Source organism: Ambystoma mexicanum, chromosome 2p, assembly GCF_040938575.1.
Source record: "Ambystoma mexicanum isolate Mex_15411 chromosome 2p, UKY_AmexF1_1, whole genome shotgun sequence".
In the NCBI taxonomy this organism is placed as follows: Eukaryota; Metazoa; Chordata; class Amphibia; order Caudata; family Ambystomatidae; genus Ambystoma; species Ambystoma mexicanum.
Genome location: NC_090923.1, coordinates 725,837,565 through 725,858,440, shown reverse-complemented (window position 1 = coordinate 725,858,440; position 20,876 = coordinate 725,837,565). Strand labels below are relative to the sequence as shown.

Here is a 20,876-nt window from a genome sequence, read left to right as displayed (position 1 = left end):
ACGGCGGCAAACAAGAAGCTTCCTCAGTATGCCTCCAGAGGGGGGCTGGGAGCCGCCTCTCTGGGGGATGCTCTCGGGATTCCACGGCACAACATGAGAGCTTACGCCTTCCCGCCTCTGCCTCTAGTCCATCGAGCAATTTGGAAGCTGAAGAACTCGGTGAACTGTTCCCTCCTACTCAAAGCCCCGTGGTGGCCGGCCAGGTTTTGGTTCTCAGAACTTCAACACCTGTCGATGTGTCCGCCGATCAGGTTACCAGCAGTGACCCCTGATCTTCTTCATCAAGGGGAACAGCAGCTGTGGAACCCCTCCCCACAATCGCTCAGCTTGGCGGCATGGTGCCTGAGTTCAAATCTTTGGAACATCTTAACTTGTCTCCGGATAACATGCGTATTATACAGGCAGCCAGGAAACCCTTGACTAGGTCCCAATACAGAAGTAAATGGCTCAGGTTCTGTCATTGGTGTTTGGGAAAGCGGTTGGACCCAAGGGAGGCTACGGTTGACACAGTGCTGTCCTTTGTATCTTTACTAGCAGAGTCGGGTGTTTACGTTCTGTCATGCAGGACTTACCTTTCAGCGGTCTCTGCTCATCTTTCTACGACCAATGTTCTTACTCTTTGTGTAATCCAGTGCCTAAGAGGCATTTTGCAGGCTTGACACGCCTCTATCCTTCAGTTCGTACTCCGCACCCGCCGCAGGATCTCAATGTAGTTCTCACAGAGTTGTGCCATAAGCCTTTTGAACCCATGGCCACGGTTGACCTCAAGTACCTATCGTGGAAAGTGTCCTTTTTGGTCGCCGTGACGTCAGTGAGGTGGGTGAGTGAGCTCCAGGTCTTGTCAGTGGAGCATCCCTTCTTGGTCTTTCACAGGGATAAATTAGTCCTACGGACGAATCCTGCTTTCCTGCCGAAGGTGGTAACTGAATTCCATCTGAACCAGTCGATCTCCCTTCCGGTCTTTTTTCCGAACCCTACCTCAGAGGCAGAAAGGGTTATGCATTGTCTCGATGTCAGAAGGGCTCTTAAGTTCTATCTGGACAGAACATCCGAGCTTAAGAGTTCTTGACTATTTGTGACTTTTGGTAACCCTTTGGGTAAGCAGGCGTCTAAGGCGACTATTTCCCGGTGGATCGCCGCCTGCATTACGGAGTCTCTCACCGCCCAAGGGCCGAAACCTCCTAAAGGTATTCATGCACACCTGGTGCAGTGCAAAGCAGCCGCAGTTGCTTTTCAGAAATATGTCCCCTGGGAATCCATTGCTAGGGCAGCTACTTGGGCCTCTCCATCTGCTTTTTGTAAGCATTATTGTCTTGCCATGAGCTCAAGAGCTGATGCTCGGTTTGGTCAGGCTGTGCTGAAGAACCTTTTTCAGTAATGGGTATTTCCATCCATCCGTAGTTCCTGTTAGGAGTACTTGGGAATCTCCCATAAGTATGGAGGAAAGGGGAAGGGACGTAGGAATATAACCAGGTTACTCACCGTAGTGCCCACCCTTTCCTCCTATACCCGCCGTCCCCTCTAATAAGGTTCCTCTGTTATTGCTTATAAGTCTTTGACCTGGTGATAGAAAAGGACTGAAGGACGATGCGCGGGCGGAGCCAAGGTGGGCGGGGTTACGGCCGCGTGCTGGGCCCCGCGCAAGAAAGAGAGGAAGGACACATTTATGAAAAAAATGTTTGGATGCTTTTTACAAAGTGCTCCGGTCCCATCTCACAAGACGGAGAGGTGTCCCATAAGTATGGATGAAAGGGGACTATGAACTAGGAGTAAGGTGGTCACTACGGTGAGTAACCTGGTTAATCTGTACAGCCCCTTGAGGTATATTAATGTAAGAGTGACACCTAGGGGAGCTCGGGTATGCAAATTGTGCCCCATGCATTGTAACCGAGGTTGCAGGCATTTACACGCATTTCATACTTGACATCTGGATTGCAGGGTTCAAGTATTTTGTATTTTAATTTATAGAGCTCCTTCGCCAAGGTGCTGTACATGGAGAACAAAAGCGGCACAACAAATCAGACAATGAAAAAAACAATTTCTTAACAGAAGATATAAGGAGGTGATAGAGCAGAAAGAAGATGCGCTTTTAAACTGGAGTGAACTTTGTGAATTGAAGCGGTTGCTCGGAAATTGGGTGCCAGAGCATTCTAAGACTTGGGGGCAAGAAGAACAAAAATGAGAAGACACACAGGGGGGTTTAGGGGTAGTGAGAAGATGGTGTTGAGAGCCAAGAGAGCGTGAAGGAGAATAAGGTGAGATAAGAGAAGTGAGATAGAGAGGGGCAATGCCATGGTAGAAATTGAAAACTACTCAAAGAAACTGAAAAAGGAGGCGAGAGTCATAAGGGAGGAGCGATGCAGAGCTAAGAGATGACCCAATAGAAGATCGAGGAGTAAGTAGAAACAGAAAGCGAGTAGCAGAGTTAAAAACGGAATGAGTGAGGAGGGTAGACCAAAGAGTAAAGCAGAACAGTCCAGAAAAATAGAGGAAATAATAAGTTTAGCAGCATGAAATGAAAGATAGGGGCGAATCTTCTGTACATTAAAGAGAAGAAAACAGGTGCAGTCAGTCAGAGATATATGTGAGGCAAAGGATTGTGATAGGTCTCCAAGATTCTAGGCAGAAGACGAAGGGGGAATAATGGGGGTGGGGTGGAATCAGATGCCAGGAGATCATCCACACGCATCACTAGATCTACAGGCACTCCCTGCCTGATTGTCCCTAGGTTTAACCTAAAAAGATCTGGAGGGTCTAGTTTCCTGGTACTGGCCTCCCAACTCTGGAACTCCCTCCCATCAGACATCAGGGCCGTACAAGTATTCGACCACTTCAGGAGAAGAGTTATAGCCTGGATACTTATTAAGAACTAATAATTACTGTGTGTTATATGTGCATAGACCAATACCTTTGTGGTAACTTGCCTAATACTGATGTATGTATTTACCAATGTGTTCTCCCCTGCTGAACCTATGTACAACTGCTTTTGCCATGTTCATGTAACTGTACTTTTAAAGCGCCACGATAACTCTGGGTCAGGTGCACTATATAAATAAAATGAACAAACAGGAGGTCGGGGAGAGAAGCAGGGAATGGGGAATTAGAGTATCTCTGGTTTTGAGAGCTTGAGATGACAAAAGTGGGAGTGCATCGAAGATTGGACAGCAGAAAGGCAGGATGAGACCGATGCATGAAGAATGTTGAGAAGGAGAAAATTATTTGCAATTCGTCTGCATAGAAATGAGAGGAAAGATTGAACCATTCGATGATGCAGAATGATGGAAGTAGAGAAGAGTAAAGGACCCAGCACTGAATCTTGAGAGTGACCATATTGGAGATGTTGGCTTGGGGAGGTATGCCTGCCCAGGATACAGAGTTGTAACGGTTGGAAAGATGAGATCTGAACTAAAGAATTATAGAAGTTGACAGATCTAGTGAGTAAAGTAAGGTGGGGTGGTCGACCGTGTCAACGGCTGCCCACAGGCCTAGAATGATAATAGACAATGATTTATTATGACGTGCAGAGAGGAGGGTAATTAGTGAACTGGAGGAGAGCAGTTTAAGTTGAATGGGCAAGGCAAAACCAGATTGATTTGGGGGAAGAATAGAATAAAGATTAGGATAGGAGATTTGTGAGTAGACTGTCTGTAAAGAAGTCTTCAGAGGAATATAGAGATGAGGGGTTCAAAGAAGGCTATTTAGGATAGGAATAATTAAGGCATGCTTGATGGGGGAAGAAACGGTGGCAGAGTAGAGCGACAAAGTGGCAAGTGAGCACAGAACAGGCATGAGCAAAATAGCACATCACATGAGTTTAATCAAATAAAGAAAATTACTAAACTGATAGCACTTAGATTGTCTGACTGTACTCTCAAGCTGCATGTCATCAGCCCTGCTACTAGTTCAGGACCGATGCAAAAGGTAGGCTTTCCTGTGTTACAACTTTAAAACATTGTAACCTGGAAAGGTGCATTAAAGATACTACATTTTACATTAGCCGATGAGTGCACTGAAAGCACAGGGAGATAGTGATATGCATAATAGCCATCCGTTTGGGACCAATAGGGAAGCTGGGTCAAGTAGGGGGTCAGATATTAGGATACAGATATTCTGGTTCCAAAGTCCTACACTTGACCAAATTACCCACTTTTCCTTTCCTTAACAATCCTTTTCAATTAATGAGCTTTTTAAACTGCTGGTAATACATTCTTGAGCATTCCTACATTTGTCAGCTAAGCGAACCAAAGCATAGATGGAAAAGATATTTTGCCCAAGAGCTAACTATTTCAGACAGGTATTGAAACCAAGATTTGAATCTCGGGCATTCTTTCAGTCCTACAGGTTGCAGAGGCAATATTGCACAAAGCTTAAGCACTCAATGACATCCCAGGAAGGCCTATCAAATTATCATTAATACTAATGATTTCTGATGCTTATTAATCTGCTTAGAATCGCATGCTGTGCATATGGTTCGACATCCAGTGATAACCGCAGAGTATTGCATCTTGTCTTTCGAGGATAGAAAGGGGATTTCTGCATAGGCGTGTCTATAACACTATCCCTACCGTGACGTGTAGTGTATCCAAAATCCCTCACGTGCCGAGGTCCCTCAGATAGTTTTTTCCACCCAGATTACTGGTCACCTTAATGCGCAGCTCTTACATAGAGTTAGTGTAATTGTCATTATTATCGACTTTGTTGTTATTCCAGTTAAGTTACTTCGACAGTTGAATCCTGCGAAACAACGCTGAATACTGCTGCAGACTTTCAACGCCTGTTGATCATGGGGTGCTGCCGTCCACGTGGCCGGGCCCTCTGGCCCGGAGAGTGGGTTCAGGGTGGACATATTCTTTACAAGTATGCCTTTCCTCTTTCACCCTCTCTGCTCCCTGAGTTTGTTAATCGCTGTAACTGTCTTTCGTTATGGAAAAGACGCCATTTAGATTTAGTCCTCGTGCGGGGCCAAATATCCATGGAAAGACTAGCACGCTCGGTGCAACAACTGTCTTCCCCTCGACCACAGTGAAGCGAGTTGCGCGGCCTGTAGACTCCTGCGCCCTCAGACGCTTAAAGAGCGCAGCTTGAATCGGTGGGCGCCTACGGCATGTTGCAGGCCGAATGTTGTTCCCCTGCTGTTGCAACCGCTGAAAGTGATGGGGGAACTAGCGATGACCAGGCCTCCGTGTCGAAAGCCGTTGACCTAACGGCTGACTGGCCTCGGTCTGCGAATCCCATCTCCGACCCCACCAGACCTGACATGAGTCACGCTATGGGGAAATCACCCGGAGACCAGGGCACACACGATCATAACACCAAACGCACAACCCAAGGTTCTGCTACGACGCACTGTCGAAGCGTACCAAAGCACCAACGGAACTGTCGAAATCTTCGACGGGATTCTCTGATTAGCAGCCTTCCCCGCAACCGCAGTCACAGCCTGTGACTGGGCAATCCAAAGTAAAGGGCGCTAACACTAAGACACGTTGACGTCGAGGCGCTCCAGGAGGATGCACAGACGCTTCTTAAGGCCCGGGTGGTGGTGAAATCCACCGCTCAGCTCCCGGTTCACCCGGTGGCGTCGAAATCCACTGCTCAGCCTCCGGTTCAGCCGGTAGACCGCCCAGATTCTCAGACCATTGCCGATGGCATTGCAAGGATTACTTCGGCAGTTAGACTGAAGGAGCGGTCGAAGGAGCAGGTGAAGCACAAAGATCAGCCTAGAGACGTGAAGAAAAACACGCCACAGCGCCCCGAACCCTGCCAGGACTACGCTGAGAGTCCTGTGCCTTTGTCAGGCACATTAGAGAACAAATTTCGACGTCACAGGGAAGATGATGAACCCTTTCCTCCCCTGGGCCCCTCTGGCTCATCCGCATTCTGAGACCCTTGCTCCTCGAGAAGACTTTCCTTTTACGCCTGTATCCAAATTTCAAAGGACTTTCGAAGATCCACTTGAGGAATATACCTGTTTCCTCACAGATGATGTTATGGACACTTATGATCAGGATGAGGATGGCACCTTTCTGGAAAACTACAATGCAGATGATCAGACAGGTCTTATGGACAATTGGGAGGACAGCCATCAGGTTGATGCTCAACCATGGACGTCCCCCACTCCCACCCAGGACCCCAATGTCCTGTGCATAGATACCCCCCCCCACTCTGGTTCACTAAGCCTCCCCAGTGGATGACCAAATGGCGTTCAACGCCATCTTGAAAAAGGCGGCTGACCATTTTCAGATCGCCACTCAAGAGGCTTTACCAGATTCTGATTTTGTGGAGGATATACTCAAAGAAAAACCTGCCAGGCCATACCGTTGTTGAACTCGATCAAGAGGAGATTGGCACCTTCCTTATTGACGCCATCCCAGACCAGGGCGGTGAACCCTAGGGTGGAGAAGCTGTTACGGCCTTCTCCGACCGACCCTGCCTACATCAAGGGTGATGCCACTCAACATTCTTTAGTGGTTAGCACTACTAGAAAACAGGCTGGTGTTCCCCTGTCTTCAGGAGAGGCACCACCTGATGAGGAGTCCAAGAGACTTTATGCACTGGGAAAAAGGGCAACAACTGCTCCTGCGTTTTCCACCCATATAGCCAATAACACCACGCTATTGGCCAGCTATGCAGACGTCCAGTAGAACCTTCTGCAAGAAGGCCTTCAAGAAGTGCCAGAACCTTCACGAACCAAGTTGATTGCCATTGTTTCTGAAGGCAAGCAGGTGAACCAGAATGTGCTCAAAAACAATCTGGACGCTGTCGAGACAGCAGGAAGAACCCTGGCACAAGGTACCTTGCTCAAGAGACATGCATGGCTGAGGAACTCCGGTTTCAAGCAGAGACCCAAATAGCACTGATTAACAAACCCGTTGAGGAGACCAATCTGTTTGGCAAGGTCGATGGACGATGCTCTGGAAACAGCCAAGAAAGAACATGAAACACTTAAGTCTCTTCAACAAATTAGCCAGAAACCCTCTCCCCAGAGAGGAAGCGGCTCCCGCCGGTCCTTTCGTGCACAATCTAATTTTCCCCCAGAACCAGTATAATGCAGGAAACAACTGGAATTCGGAACAAGGGTCTAATACCTCCACCACTTATCCACCCACAAGACAGCGGTGTGGGAAAGGTCGAGGATGAGGTTCCAGCCCCAGAGGCGCTCCGGCCTCTGGTCAGAAATGACCTGCGGATCCAAGTCCCCTTCCATGCCACCCCGGTCGGGGGGCGTATAACATCTTTCCTTACTATATGGGAGGGGATAACAGCAGACCAGTGGATACTCAAGACGGTCGCCAACAGGTGCTGTACAGAATTTGCCCGACCACCTCAATTCAGATCGCAAAGACACCTGACGCCGAACCACATGCAATTCCTACTGCAAGAGGTGCATACCCTTCTAGAAAAGGACGCCATAGAAGTCGTCCCTATTCTACAGGTGAACAAAGGTATTAGTGTACTTCCTTGTACCAAAAAAGGATCTCATCATGCGCCCTGTGCTAGACTTGCACCCAGCGAACAAGTTTGTCAAACCTCAAAATTTTTGTATGGCCACTTTACAGGAAGTAATCCTGCTGTTGAAACAGGGGGATTGGCAACACTGGAAATAAAAGATGCACACTTTAATATTTCGATGTTCCCATCGCAGAGAAAATACTTAAGGTTCATGATAGAGGACAAACACAATCAATTCAGAGTACTCCCCTTTGGCATTGCCTCGGCACAGAGGGTGTTTACAAAGGTACTGACAGTAGCGCCAACACACCTGCGCAGACTATCTGTCAAGGTTTACCCTTACCTCGACGACTGGCTCTTAACAGGGGAGTCCTACGAGGCATGCCTATTGAACACTCAGAAGACAATGGACCTCTTATTCAGTCTGGGATTCACCATCAACGAGAAGAAATCCAGCCTATACCCCAGTCAAGTCAAACAGTTTCTAGGGGCTCTAATTCAGACCAAAGACGACCTTGTCTTCCCCCTCCAACGAAAGGGTTCAAAACATGCTGTTTCAGATGCTTCAGTATGTAGCCAGTCTGGAAGTGACATTATGTAAGGCCATGCGTCTGTTAGGAATGATGGCGTCCTGCATTTACTTAGTTCCTCACGCGTGTCTGAGACCCATGCAAGAGTGGCACTTCAGCCAGTGGTGTCAGGCCAGCAGACAATGGGAAGACCTGGTTCTCTCTCTGCAGTGGTGGTCGAAGGAAAGCCTTCACCACCCGCACAGTAGAAGCCACTCTCACGACCGATGCATCTCTCATGGGGTGGGGCGGGGGAGGGGCTCACCTGCTTCTGCAGACTGCGCATGGCGGGTGGTCCCCACAAGTAGCATCCAACCACATAAATCTGTTGGAACTATTCGCGGTATTCAAAGCACTGAAAGCTTTTCAAAGACAGTTACAGGGGAAAACAGTCCTGATCTTGACAGACCGCACCACAGCCATGTACTACCTGAACAAACAAGGGGGCAAACACTCTTCAGGGCTATCCAAGCTGTCACAAAACATTTGGATATGGGCTCTCAAACACAGGATGTTCCTGTTGTCTCAACACGTTCCAGGGGAACTCAATCTTCTGGCAGACGTGCTCAGCAGAGATTTCCCACTGCCCGTAGAGTACGAATGGCGATTACACGAAGACATTGTCTCCAACGTTTTCGCACAATGGGGCTTCCATGAGATCGAATTGTTTGCAACTCTGGAGAACGCTCAATGCCAAGACTACTACTCCAGGTACCCACAGAACCGATCCAAGGGGAACGGGCTCTGGATAGCATGGTCAGGGAAATTTGTTTACACCCTCCCCCCCCCCCCCCCCACCGATCACCTCCCCACCCCCCTCCCCGACTCCCTTACTCAACAAGATCGTGCACAAGATGCACCAGGAACCAGTCAGTCACCATGGTATTGGTGGCCCCCATGTGGGCCCGCCAACCCTGGTTCTCATCTGATGGAGATGCCACTCTCCCCTCCTATGAAACTGCCCTGCCCGTACAACATGTTATCTCGGGACAGGGGAGAAACACTGCACCCATGTCTGCAAACTCTGAACTTAGCTGCCTGGCTCCTGAGGTCAGAGTTTGGACACCTTCAACTCCCTCAGAGATGTATGGACATACTCGGGAAGCGAGAAAACCCAACACCCGATACTGCTATTCCAGTAAATGGAAACGCTTTATCTGGTGTAATGCCAAGGGCGTCAATCCTATTGACTTCTTGTCACGATGCTTGCCCCCAGACATCAGGAGCAGACCAGCCTGCCCAGGGTACTGGCACCCATGGGGGCCTTTAAGGCCCCAAAGAATTGCCTAAGGGCTTCCTGGACTCCGTCCTGGCACTGTTGGCGCCAGGCTCATACTGCCTTCTCAGGCAAGACAGGTTACCGAGAAACAGAACCACATGCAGCCCAGTCTGAGGCTGTTTGAAGGGACTACTTTACCTGGGGACTATTTGATAGGGTGTGGTTGAAGGGACTACTTTACCTGGGAACTACTTCTGGGAAGCTATTTAAACCACTCCTGCAGAACAGAACACGCTTTGCGTTATTCTGCACTCCTGCAGCGTAACGCTCACCGTGTCTGCAAGCTCCAGTCCTGTCTTCAGCCACGCCCGTCCTGGTCATCGCGATCCGTTCCTGTAAAGGAAGGAGAGAGTAAAGATTAGAACAAGACCCTTACCTGATTCTCCATCTTGATCGTCTGGGAGTCTCTGCATCTGCATAAAAGGAATACCAGGTTAACCGAGCAGAGTAAGAACCACTTTAAAAACAGTGAGCATTGCGCAGTGTGATACTCACCTGAATTCTGTTTGTTCTTGCGATCCAACGAGGCCCACACATGTGATCGCCGTCCCGGTGCTGCCGCACCTGCTGAAAGGAAAAGAAAACATCAGGTGAGCTGCGCCTCTCTAAAGACATTCAATCTCACGCAGCATAGATACTCACCTGAAGCTTCATTCGCTTGCGGTTCCACGAGTCACCATCACACGACGTTCGCTCCGGAGGCACCGCACCTGCAGAATAGAAAAGGGACAGCAGATTAGTTGCACAGAAGAACAATATCGCATGCTGAGATATTGCATCGGGCAAGTATAGAAACTTACCTTGGCATTCTACTCACCATTTCCGGAGGGGAGTCTCTTTTCATCTGGTGCATCCCAAAGAGGAATCTGCAAAGAAAAGGCACACGAGTGAACTTTAGGCAACCTGAACTCTAAAGAAATTCATGCTATCTAGTATTGGCATAAAGACTTAAGAGTCATCCTTGTCTGGATCTCTGCCATAAAGCTACAGGATCAGTGAAGTTAACTGGATCCCTGAATCTCTACCCACCCCTGCATACAGTTGCAGGATGGAGAGCCCGCCCTTCATAACATTGAGGTGAGACATAGTAGAAGGGGGCACAAGGAGGTTGGGAAGTGGAAGTCGGTCCTCCTCCTTACGGCTAGTTAACATATTTCAAGATTTTAGGCAAATCTTCCTTCATGCCAGAAAGACGAAACTAAGTGGGCAAGTGCAGTCACTCACCACTTCGCTACGAGTCACGCTGGTGGAGACCGCTGCAGTCCAGCTTCGTTCGGCGCCCCCTTGGAGACCAGGTGAGCGTAACACTTCTCTTCTACTCACATTGTGTTGTACCTGCCCCACTTACTGGATTCAGGCCTGGTTTTTATTTCCCTAAAGGTTCACTTAACTGCTCTCTCAGCCTACACTACGTCACAGCAAAAGGTGTTGTGGTGGAAAATACCAGTTATCAGGCTTTTATGGAATGGGTTTAATGTATTCATCCCCCCATTTCTAACCCAGCTTCCGGATGGGACTTAAATGTGGTTCGGACTAGACTCATGGGGTCCTCCTTTGAGCCTATGCACAAGGCAACTCTAAAAGACCTTACCTATAAGAGCCTTCTAGTGGCTATCACTTCTATTAGAAAAGTTAGTGAACTACAGGCCCTTTCAGTACTAGACCCTTTTGTTACTGTTCAGAGATAAGGTGGTTCTGCGCACTCGCACTCGATTTACGCCTACATTTATTTCCACGTTCCATCAATAGAACTGCCCGCTTTCTTCCAGAACCCCACTAATATGGTCGAAAGGAGCCGGCACACGTTAGATGTGCGCAGGGCAGTCATGTTTTACGTGGAAAGAACAAAGCCACTGAGCAAAACAAACCAATATTTCGTTTCAGTGGCAGCTGGCAGAGAAGGGATCCTGTCTCTAAGTCGGCTATCTCAAGGTGGATAGTCAAATGCATCACACTTTGTTACACTCTTGCTAAGAGAGAACTGCCCTTCAAGCCTAGAGCACATTCTATTCGAGGCATTGGGGCTTCCATAGCATTCATTGCAAATGTTCCCCTAGAGTCCATTTGCAAAGCGACAACCTGGAATTCTGTACACACCTTTACAACACACTATTGCCTAGACACTCATTCTAGGTCTGATTCTCAGGTGGGACAAGCAGTATGAAGACATCTTTTCACTACTGTTCCTTCTCACAACCCACCTCCAACTCTGGGTACTGCTTGCTAGTCTATGCACAGCATGTGATTCTAAGCAAATTAACAAGCATCAGAAGACATGCATTACTCACTGTAATAGCCTTTCTGATGATTGTATCTGCTTAGATTGACATTCACCCACCCTTCGTCCCCGCTCGGGTGGAAGGAACATGGACGTCTTACTACTTTCTCTCTTCATGTACATTCACGTTAGCCTTGGGCTCCCTCATGGCAGAAAAAATACAATCGGACAGACCTCAGCGCGTGAGGGGTTTTGGGGACACTGCACATCACCGTAGGGATAGTGTTACAGAGACGCCTTTGCCGATGTCCCCTTTTCGATCCTCGAAAGACAAGATGCAATACTCTGCGGTTACCACTGGATGTGGGACCATATGCACAGCATGTGAATCTAAGCAGATACAATCATCAGAAATGCTATTACGGTAAGTAATGCATGTCATCCAAGTGCATGCTTGGACAACCAAGGCTGCAGCATGCTAATAAATAGGAATTTATAGTGGGCACAAAAGCCAAACTTCCAAAACCACAAAAGCTAAAGGCATACTGACTTAATAGATCAATAATTAGAGGTGGCTTCAGCCTGGCAAGAGGGGTCCGATGGGAAGGGGGGGACGAAGAAACGGGGGTTGGGAGGTGAGGCCAGGAGGCTGAAGGTGCCGGACAAGGGAAGGGCGTCTCCTGGGATCACATCCCAACTTGGGGTGCGACAGGGGATGGCCACGGCCCTACATTCTGTGCCCTACAGCGGTGAGGCCATAGGGGGACCTCACCGCTGTAGGGCACAGAATGGGCAATTACACCTGTCAGTTTTACAGAGTACAATGTCGAGTATTCGAACAAGGAACCTAAAATCCCCTAGCAACTTTGGCCAGGCAAAACACAGTATTGCACAGGTGCAATTTGTGATTTTGGTAAGAGTGGTGATGCCTAACAGAGGGAGTGATATACAGAAAAGATTACAGAAAGAGATTAAATGGATAGAGACTCTAGATGCACTAGCACCAACGGGTATGAACTTAGAGTGAGACTTATTGTCTTTTTCATAGGCCACCATCCGGTGGTTTGTATTCTATATTGTGAACGGGCCAGAGATTTGGGAGAAATGAAAATTATCTACCGGTGCAATGTTTCTAATGGTTAAAAAAACGTATTCTGACTGGGTGTGACTGGGTCTCTGGTCTGGGAGAGAGATATGAATAATGGTTTGGAAACTATCACTGCAGCCATTTTGGGTTGTTAGTGGCACTGGTTGAGGCTGCATGGTAAGACCTTGCCTAAATTGGGTAGAAAGTAACTGTCCCCACACGACTTTCCAGGTAAATGTAACTGTATGAGGATGGAGATTTAAATAAGATGGCTGCATGTGTATGTGGGCCTTAAGGGAGGAGAGAGAGTGAAGCAATAGGGCACAAGAGTAAGGCTCATGATTAGTGCACGATAGGAAATGGACGCTCTGTTTGAAGGAGCTGGAAGCTGCACTCTTAATGAAGAGATGGCTCTTGAGTGAAATAATATGACCTCGTGGCCGTACGCCGAAATGCACGGTACGGCTCCGGGTGTTTAATATTAACAGAATTGAACACAGGAGTGGATGAGGATATGGTCACAACGGGGTGGAGAGTAGGCAGAAAATGCTTTATAAATCTGGACACGAATAAGAAGTTTCTAAAATTCATATCGGTTCCTTGACTATTGTGCAGTATTTTTTGGTTGAGAGGTGGCGTTAGTGCCCACATGATCTAGTATATAAAAATATACCTCACTGAGGTTGGAAAGTGTTGATTCTGGTGGGTGGACCAGCCTAAATCTAGTCTTTGTATTGTTAACCTACAACTTGATCAAGATGGCCCCCGCGCTATTGGGTTGATAACCTCGATCTCATTGAGGGGGTAACCAGGACAACGGTGTAAAAACGCAAGCTTACTTGGGGAACCAAATTTGTTTCTCTGGTTGGATACCTCGCGTTCTGAAGGTAATGCACAATCGAGGAATATAATTATAACATAGGTTAAGTAATGCTTACTGACTATTTCAGTTTTTATCGCGCTAATGGGACACTTTTGTTCCCATAGGTGCGCAGCTATTGAGACACTCGGACGTGCTGGGGAAACACAATTGAGATTAAATGTCTACCGATCTATAATTGGGTAAGTGTAGACATAAGCCCTCTACAGTCGCATTTATGTTTTGAACAACTGACTCTAGGAATTGAGAACGAAGGCTGTATAGTAAACAGATTTATCTTTATTTAGATTCTAGACAGCTGAACATGGTGAGACTTGGAGGTGGGGAGACCAATGTTAATCTAAATATTGGGAGCATAAAATGCAATAAGGACATATTTTGAGAATATATAGAATAAATAGAATAGAATATAAGACAGTGGAGCAAGAGTATATAGAAATCACACCAGATTAGCCCAGGATGGATAGATACCTATCAAACGTGTCGGCAACAACAATACAAATATGATTACTCCTATGTCCCTTGCCCTTTCCTCCATCCTGTATGGGCGTCCCTCACTAGGGACGGGAACAGAATCTTTTCACCAGAAAAATAACACTTTCCCTTTAAATGTATAGCATGCGCTCCCTTCACCCTTCCCACCGGCACCACACCTCAGTCCCCTTTTCCACGTCGACGGGAGCAGACCTATTGTACCTGCGCTCCTGGGTGAGGCCTCAAGCCTAGTCATTCCATGCACTTTCCCTAATCTTATTCTTTTTCTACTATCCAGGTTTTGGAAACACTGTTCACCGGTGACCTACCCCATCCCCGGCACATGTTGGCCATAGCTGGCTTCAGCAGGTGCCCGTCGTGCGACTGTTACTTACCCACCTTGGGTGTACACATTCTCTGCCTCTGGTTCCTTGGGAAAACCACGGATGGGAAGGCTGCTTGCTGAGAGCTTTAAGGAATACGTGTGCAGGAAGACCAAGAAGGTAGGCGTACTCTTCTCAAAATCACCCCGCAGGGGCGATTTCTTCCAGCGGGTTCAGTCGAAACCCTTGCACAGGCAGGAAGGACACAGAGGCTCTTGTAACTACCGGCTTAGCGGCTGAGGTGTCCAGGGGCCATACCCGTTCCGCTGGCGCGGAGCTTAATGGCTCTGGTACTGGTACCCATCCCGAGCCGCTCAGCTCTGTTGCCAGGGACACACCCTTTAGGCAATGCCTACACACAGCACTACCGGTCCCATGGCCGAGGTACAGGGTGGGGCTGAGCCGATGCGTTCAGGCATGCAGGTCAAGCCCAGGCCCGTGTCAGCCATGGTTCCACGTGCGGTAGGCACGGACAAGATGGCGTTGCACGCAGACTTGATGGCGGCCAGGCCATGCCTCCCAAAGGCGGGAGATGATCTCAACCAGGTCAGAAGCCCGCCAACAGGGTGAACCACAAAGGCGTGAACCAATGGTGAGGGCGTATTAGGTTCCTACGACTCCGGTCACTTTGGCCACTTAATACCCAACCTTCACATGGCAAGCACAGTACAATGAGGGGATGTACTCACAAGGTGGAGGTGGACAACATGCCTTAACGCCACTGCAGCCGGTGCTGGTTTAGGACTGCTCCCAGCCTGCCTGCAAGGAACGTTTTGTTCAGGGTTTTGACCCTTTTGCAGTCTCTGCAGATGGGGAACATTCTTTAGGGCATAATTCAGGACATGCTGCAGCCCACACAGCCACATCAGCTGGTGTCTGTGCAGCCTGCACCTCCACCGCTGCCCAGGTCTCTGGTAGCTCTGGTCGCAGCGCCTACACTCCAGATCCAGCTCCAGTGCCGGGCCAGCTCCATCGGCAGACCTAACGCCTACAGACCCAGCAAACCAGTGTAGCGCAGGTGATCAGCAAGACGACAACGAGGCGGAGCAGGTCATGCCTTCTTCGGCGATGGCATTCCATGATGGAATCGCTGGCTTAATGGAATACCTGGGCATCCCTCAGCCCAAGAAGGAGCTGCCGGAGTCGGGGGTACTGGCGGAAGTTGTCTCCATCAAGGCGGAATTCAGATATGGCATCTCATTGCAGAAGGACTCTTAGCTCTGGCTAACAAGGGTTGTAAATTAAAGGCTAGATGCGAAATTCCTGCAGGTGGAGGGCGACGCCCTGCTCTTGTCAGTTCACCCCCAGCCACTTTTGTCAGTCATTGCGCTAGCGTCTATATAGACCAAGCTTCAGACGTGTTCGATGAGCACCTCAACTTCAGCACTACTGGGCAAGGAAGAAAAAATGCTCTAGGCCTATGGGAAGAAGGTGCACTCGAATGCAGGGCTCCACCGCAGACATGCCGATGCCATACTGGCGGCTGCTAATCAATGGCTATGGAGAGAAATTGCCGACTTCCTCCCAGACATTCCAGCTGACAAACAATTCTCCTTCAAGCCGGGACTCGCCAAAGCAACACTAGTGGCACAGGACATCATGGAAGCCACTGTGGCACACATGGATACCGCTAACGGGGCAATCTGCGTGGGGATGGATATGTGAAGGTCAGCCTGGCTTAAGGCAACCAGGTTGAACCCTGACGTTTAGGACAGAATCCTAGACCTGCCTTTTGAGGGCGGCTGCTTGTTCAATTCCACCACAGACAAACTAGATAACAAGATGATCAGTTTGCAGTCACCCAAATCCCTAGCCATTCTCACCAAACCAGCAGCCAAAATCGTTGCACTGTGCCACGCTCGCTCAGACAGTGGGCAGCCCTTTGGCGATTTCTGGGGTTTCTAGGATCGCCGGGCCAGGTCACTGGACAGGTCTCCAGCCAACATAGGCGAAAACGCGAGAAGTCTTTTGCACAAGGGCTTCTTTCAGTTCCCCTCCCAGTCATCTGCCTCTGATCCATAGAAGCAATGACTGCTTGTTTCAGATCCACAGCACCCTAGTCGGGGACAGGTTGGCCCTGTGCACAATCAAGCTTGGCGCGCACGCTTTATGGACTCGTGGGTGATTTCGGTAGTCTCCTCGGGCTTCAGGGTTCCTCTATTCCCCCGTTGAACCCCCTCCCACAGATGGAGTGTCCTTCAGTCTTAGCAGAGATACGTTCCCCTGTGGCAGAGTGAGGCGGTGGAGGAGATTCTTCTCCCTCAGTAGGGGAAGGGATTTTATTTCTGCATCTTTGCCATTCAAAAGAAGAACCAGGCGGGCCTGGGGGTGGTCCTGGATCTTTACTTCCCGAATCTGTACCTACCTCTGCAGAAGTTCAAAATGGTGATGCCAGCTCTCACAGCGGAGACGCTGGAGGGTGCAGGGGAGGCTGGATGTGCTTCCTGGATCTGATAGACACATTTCTGATGTTTGTCAATCTGCTTAGAATCACATGCTGTGCATATGGTCCGACATCCAGTGGTAACCGCGGAGTATTGCATCTTGTCTTTCGGGGACCCTCGCGCGACGAGGTCCCTCAGATAGTTTTTTTCCGCCCAGATAACTGGTTGCCCTATAACGGAGCTCTTACTAGAGACATTGTTTATCTTTACCGAATTGTCGGTTTATTCCCTGTTAAGTCACTTCGCCCAATAAGAACATCTTCGACAAAGACTACGGGGGAATAGTCTACGGCTTTGGATTTCGGAGCCTAAGATCCGGCGGCCGGATTTTCCATGTGGTTGAGCCCTCTGGCCGACCTATACAGTAGGGAGAGTGGGGTCGGGGTGCCCATATTGTTTAGTTTGTCTTCCTTTCCCCTCTTTTCCCTGTCGGTCTGGTCATCCTTCCCTTTTGCTATGGAATGGACTCCTTTTAGATTCTGCCCTAAGTGTAGGGTCAGATATCCTTGGAAGGACGAACACAGGACGTGTAACGCCTGTCTCCCCCAAGAGCACGACGAGAAGCTGTGTGCGGCGTGCAAACTCCTTCGGCCCAAGACCCTTAAGGAGCACAGTGTAAAGCGGTGGGCCGCATACGGTATGTCACTCGTGGAGTCCCCCCCCCCCCCCCCCGCCATGCCAGCTGAAAGTGACGGGGGTACTTCGGGTGACCAAACGTCCAATGCGGATGTTATAGACCTTGAGGTGGACACTTCTAGGTCCGCCACGCCCATCCCCGACCCTTCCAGGCTCGACTCTGGTCTTGCTACAGGGACTACACCCGGCGACAGGGGCGTACAAGCGCACCGCACTAAGCACACAAGCCCTACGCCAATTTCGACGTGTTCGTCGAAAAAGGCTAAAGCGCAACGGGGCCGCCGAAAACTTCACTGGTTCTCTTGGATCAGTCAGATCCAAAGCCTTCCCCGCATCCGCAGCAGCGCACTGCGACTGAGCAGTTGAAACAGACCAAGGGTGCTACTCCAAAACCTACATGCGTCGAAGCTCGCGAGCCCGACGCTTTGGCGATTTCCAAGGCCTCAGTAGGCCTGAAAACTACGGCTAGGCCTCAACCCGGAAAACCAACTGCTAGGCCTTCTAGTGCCGTGGACGGTATCTCTACTGCCAACAAATCATCGGGGCCGTTCTCACGACGATTCGGCGACTAACCAGAGTAGCATCGGAAGAATCGCAGCGGCGGTGGGCCTTACTCCGGTTCCGCTTAAGGTTATGGGCCAGGCCGCGGAAAAGATTTCGGTGGATTTGGTTCCCGATTCCGATGAGACTTACATAGATAGTCCAGAGCCCCTCTCCGACACCCTGAGAGGTTCTTCTCGACGCCACAGTGCGGAGAACGTAGTTTCTCCTCGCGTAGGCGCGTTTGGATCCTCTAAATGGACTAGAGAAAAATTCGAGGGTTGTATGGATCGGCTGGAGCAGATTATCAGTTCTTCTGATCATCCTCCCCCGAAAAGGACACGGGTAGACCCTAACCTCCAAATTCAAGAAGTTCAGTCTCAGGTTTTCCAACAAGAAGACGTGGTCCATATGGACACATATAGAGACATCTATAGTGAAGAAGCTTCTTTTCTCAAACTGAGGAAGATCAGCAGGATACGACGGAGAACTGGGAGGAAACCCAGCAGGAAGGTCAAGACCCTTGGACACAGAAAGATCAGGACTCTGATATTTTGTGCCTAGACTCTCCTCCGTCCACGCCAGCTCGCTGTGGATGACCAGATGGCTTTCAACTCCATGTTGAAGAAAGCACCTGAATACTTCAAAATTGCCACTCAAGAGGCGGTACCTGAGCAGGATTTCGTGGAGGATATCATTAAGGAAAAACCTCCGGCGACTCAATCCATCCCCCTCCTTATCTCTGTTAAGAGACTGGTAGCTCCCTCATTGGTCTCACCTACTCAGACACGGGCAGTGAACCCGAGAGTCGAAAAATTATTTCAACCTTCTCCTTCCGACACTCTGTATATCAAAGGGCATGCCAACCCAGACTCACTGGTAGTGACTACCACTCGAAAGAGGGCAGGGGTACCCCTTGCCACGGGAGAATCACCACTGGACAAGGAGTCTAAAAGGTTGTATGCCCTGGGCAAACGTGTCACATCAGCTGCATACACCATTTGGGTTGCTAATAATACTACGCTATTAGCAAGCTACGATGATGCCCAATGGAACTTGCTGCAGGAAGGCCTCCAGGAGGTTCCTGAACCCACCAGGACAAAGCTTCGCGCCATTGTTTCGGAGGGAAGACTGGTTAACCAGAATGTGGTGAAGAACACCCTAGATACTGCAGAAACAGCAAGCAGGTCTGTTGCACAAGGGACTCTTCTGAAAAGACACGCATGGCTGCGTACATCAGGATTTAGACCTGAGACTCAGGCCTCCCTCATTAATAAACCGATTGAGGAGACTAACCTCTTTGGGAAAGCAGTGGATGAAGCGTTGGAGACAGCCAAGAAGGAGCATGAGACTATAAGGTCCTTGCACCAAATTACACAGAAACCTTCCTCCCAGAGGGCTAATAATTCTCGGCGGTCCTTTCTAGGGCAAGCCCGTGCTGTTCAAAACAACTACGGCACGGGTAACTTCAACACAAATCAAACATCTGGAAGCCCCACTTACTACCCCTCAAGGGGTCAGAAATGTGGCAAAGGTAGAGGCAGAGGCCCCAATCCCAGAGGAGCCACAGCCTCTGGCCAGAAATGACCACCAAGTCCAGGTCCCCTCCCATGTCTCCCCGGTCGGGGGGGGGTGATTAACATCTTCCTCAAGGCATGGGAGGGGATAACTTCTGACTATTGGGGTCTTAAAGACGGTCGCCAGTGGTTATCGCGTGGAATTCGCCCGACCTCCAAAGTTCAGACCGCCGCGCTCACGGCGCCATTCACCGGACCATCTGGAGATCCTGATCCAAGAGGTGGAAGCACTGCTGGGAAGGGACGCCATAGAAGTCGTCCCTATTCTTCAGATAAACAAGGGTATTTATTCAGTGTACTTCCTTGTACCCAAAAAGGATCTCACCATGCGTCTTGTTCTAGATCTGCGCCGAGCGAACAAGTTTATAAAACCCCGGAAGTTTTGCATGGTAACGCTGCAGGAGGTGATCCCTTTGCTGAAACAGGGGGACTTCATGGCAACATTGGACATGAAAGATGCATACTTTCATATTAAAGTGTTGCCAGCGTACAGAAAATAACGAAGGTTCATGATCCAGGACAAACACTACCAATTCAAGGTACTCCCCTTCGGCATCGCCTTGGCGCCAAGGATGTTTACCAAAGTCCTGGCAGTGGCAGCAGCACACCTGCAGACTATCAGTCCTAGTTTACCCTTACCTCAATGACTGGCTCATTACAGGGGAATTGTTCGACGCTTGATTTTCGAACACCCAAAAAACAGTACATCTCCTCTTCAGCCTGGGTTTTTCAATCAACGAAAAGAAATCCAGCTTAGTCCTCAGCCAAGTAAAACAATTTCTGGGAGCGCTAATTCGGATGGAAGACAGTCTTGTCTTCCCCTCCAGCGAGAGGGTTCAGAGCATGCTTTCACAGATCCCTCAATATGTAGCCAGTTGGGAGGTGACGGTACGCAAAGCAATGCGCTTGCTAGGAATGATGGCGTCATGCATATATTTGGTTACCCACACGCGGCTGCGCATGCGTCCCATGCAGAGTGGCTCAACAGCCAGTGGTGTCAGGCCAGCGGACAATGGGAAGATTTGGTAGTTGTCTCGCCAGCCCTCAGTCTCTCTCTGCAGTGGTGGTCAAGAGAAAACCTCTTGAAGGGGAAGACCTTCACCACCCCTGCAGTGGAAGCCAATCTCACGACAGACGCATCTCTCATGGGGTGGGGGGGGGCCCTCACCTGCTTCAGCAGAGAGCACACAGAGTGTGGTCCCCTCAAGTAGCATCCAATCATATAAACTTACTGGTGCTATTCGCTGTGTTCAAAGCCTTTCAGATGCAGCTGCAAGGGAAGACAGTGCTTATCCTAACCGACAGCACTACAGCAATGTATTACCTGAACAAACAGGGGG

At 49.4% G+C, this 20,876-nt stretch overlaps 1 protein-coding gene across 10 annotated transcripts in view; it reads left to right on the top strand.

Annotated features, from left to right (window-relative positions):
- BICRA (BRD4 interacting chromatin remodeling complex associated protein) overlaps nt 1-20,876 on the top strand; it is a 1,420,469-nt gene that overhangs the window by 604,272 nt on the left and 795,321 nt on the right. Inside the window, exon 1 of one of the 10 annotated variants that reach the window (XM_069644337.1) lies at nt 13,606-13,664. The exons of the other annotated variants lie outside the window; for them this stretch is intronic. The gene's annotated coding sequence lies outside the window, so the exon portion shown is untranslated. Of the gene's footprint in view, nt 1-13,605; nt 13,665-20,876 lie in introns of those variants that run through there. 10 annotated transcript variants of the gene reach the window in all.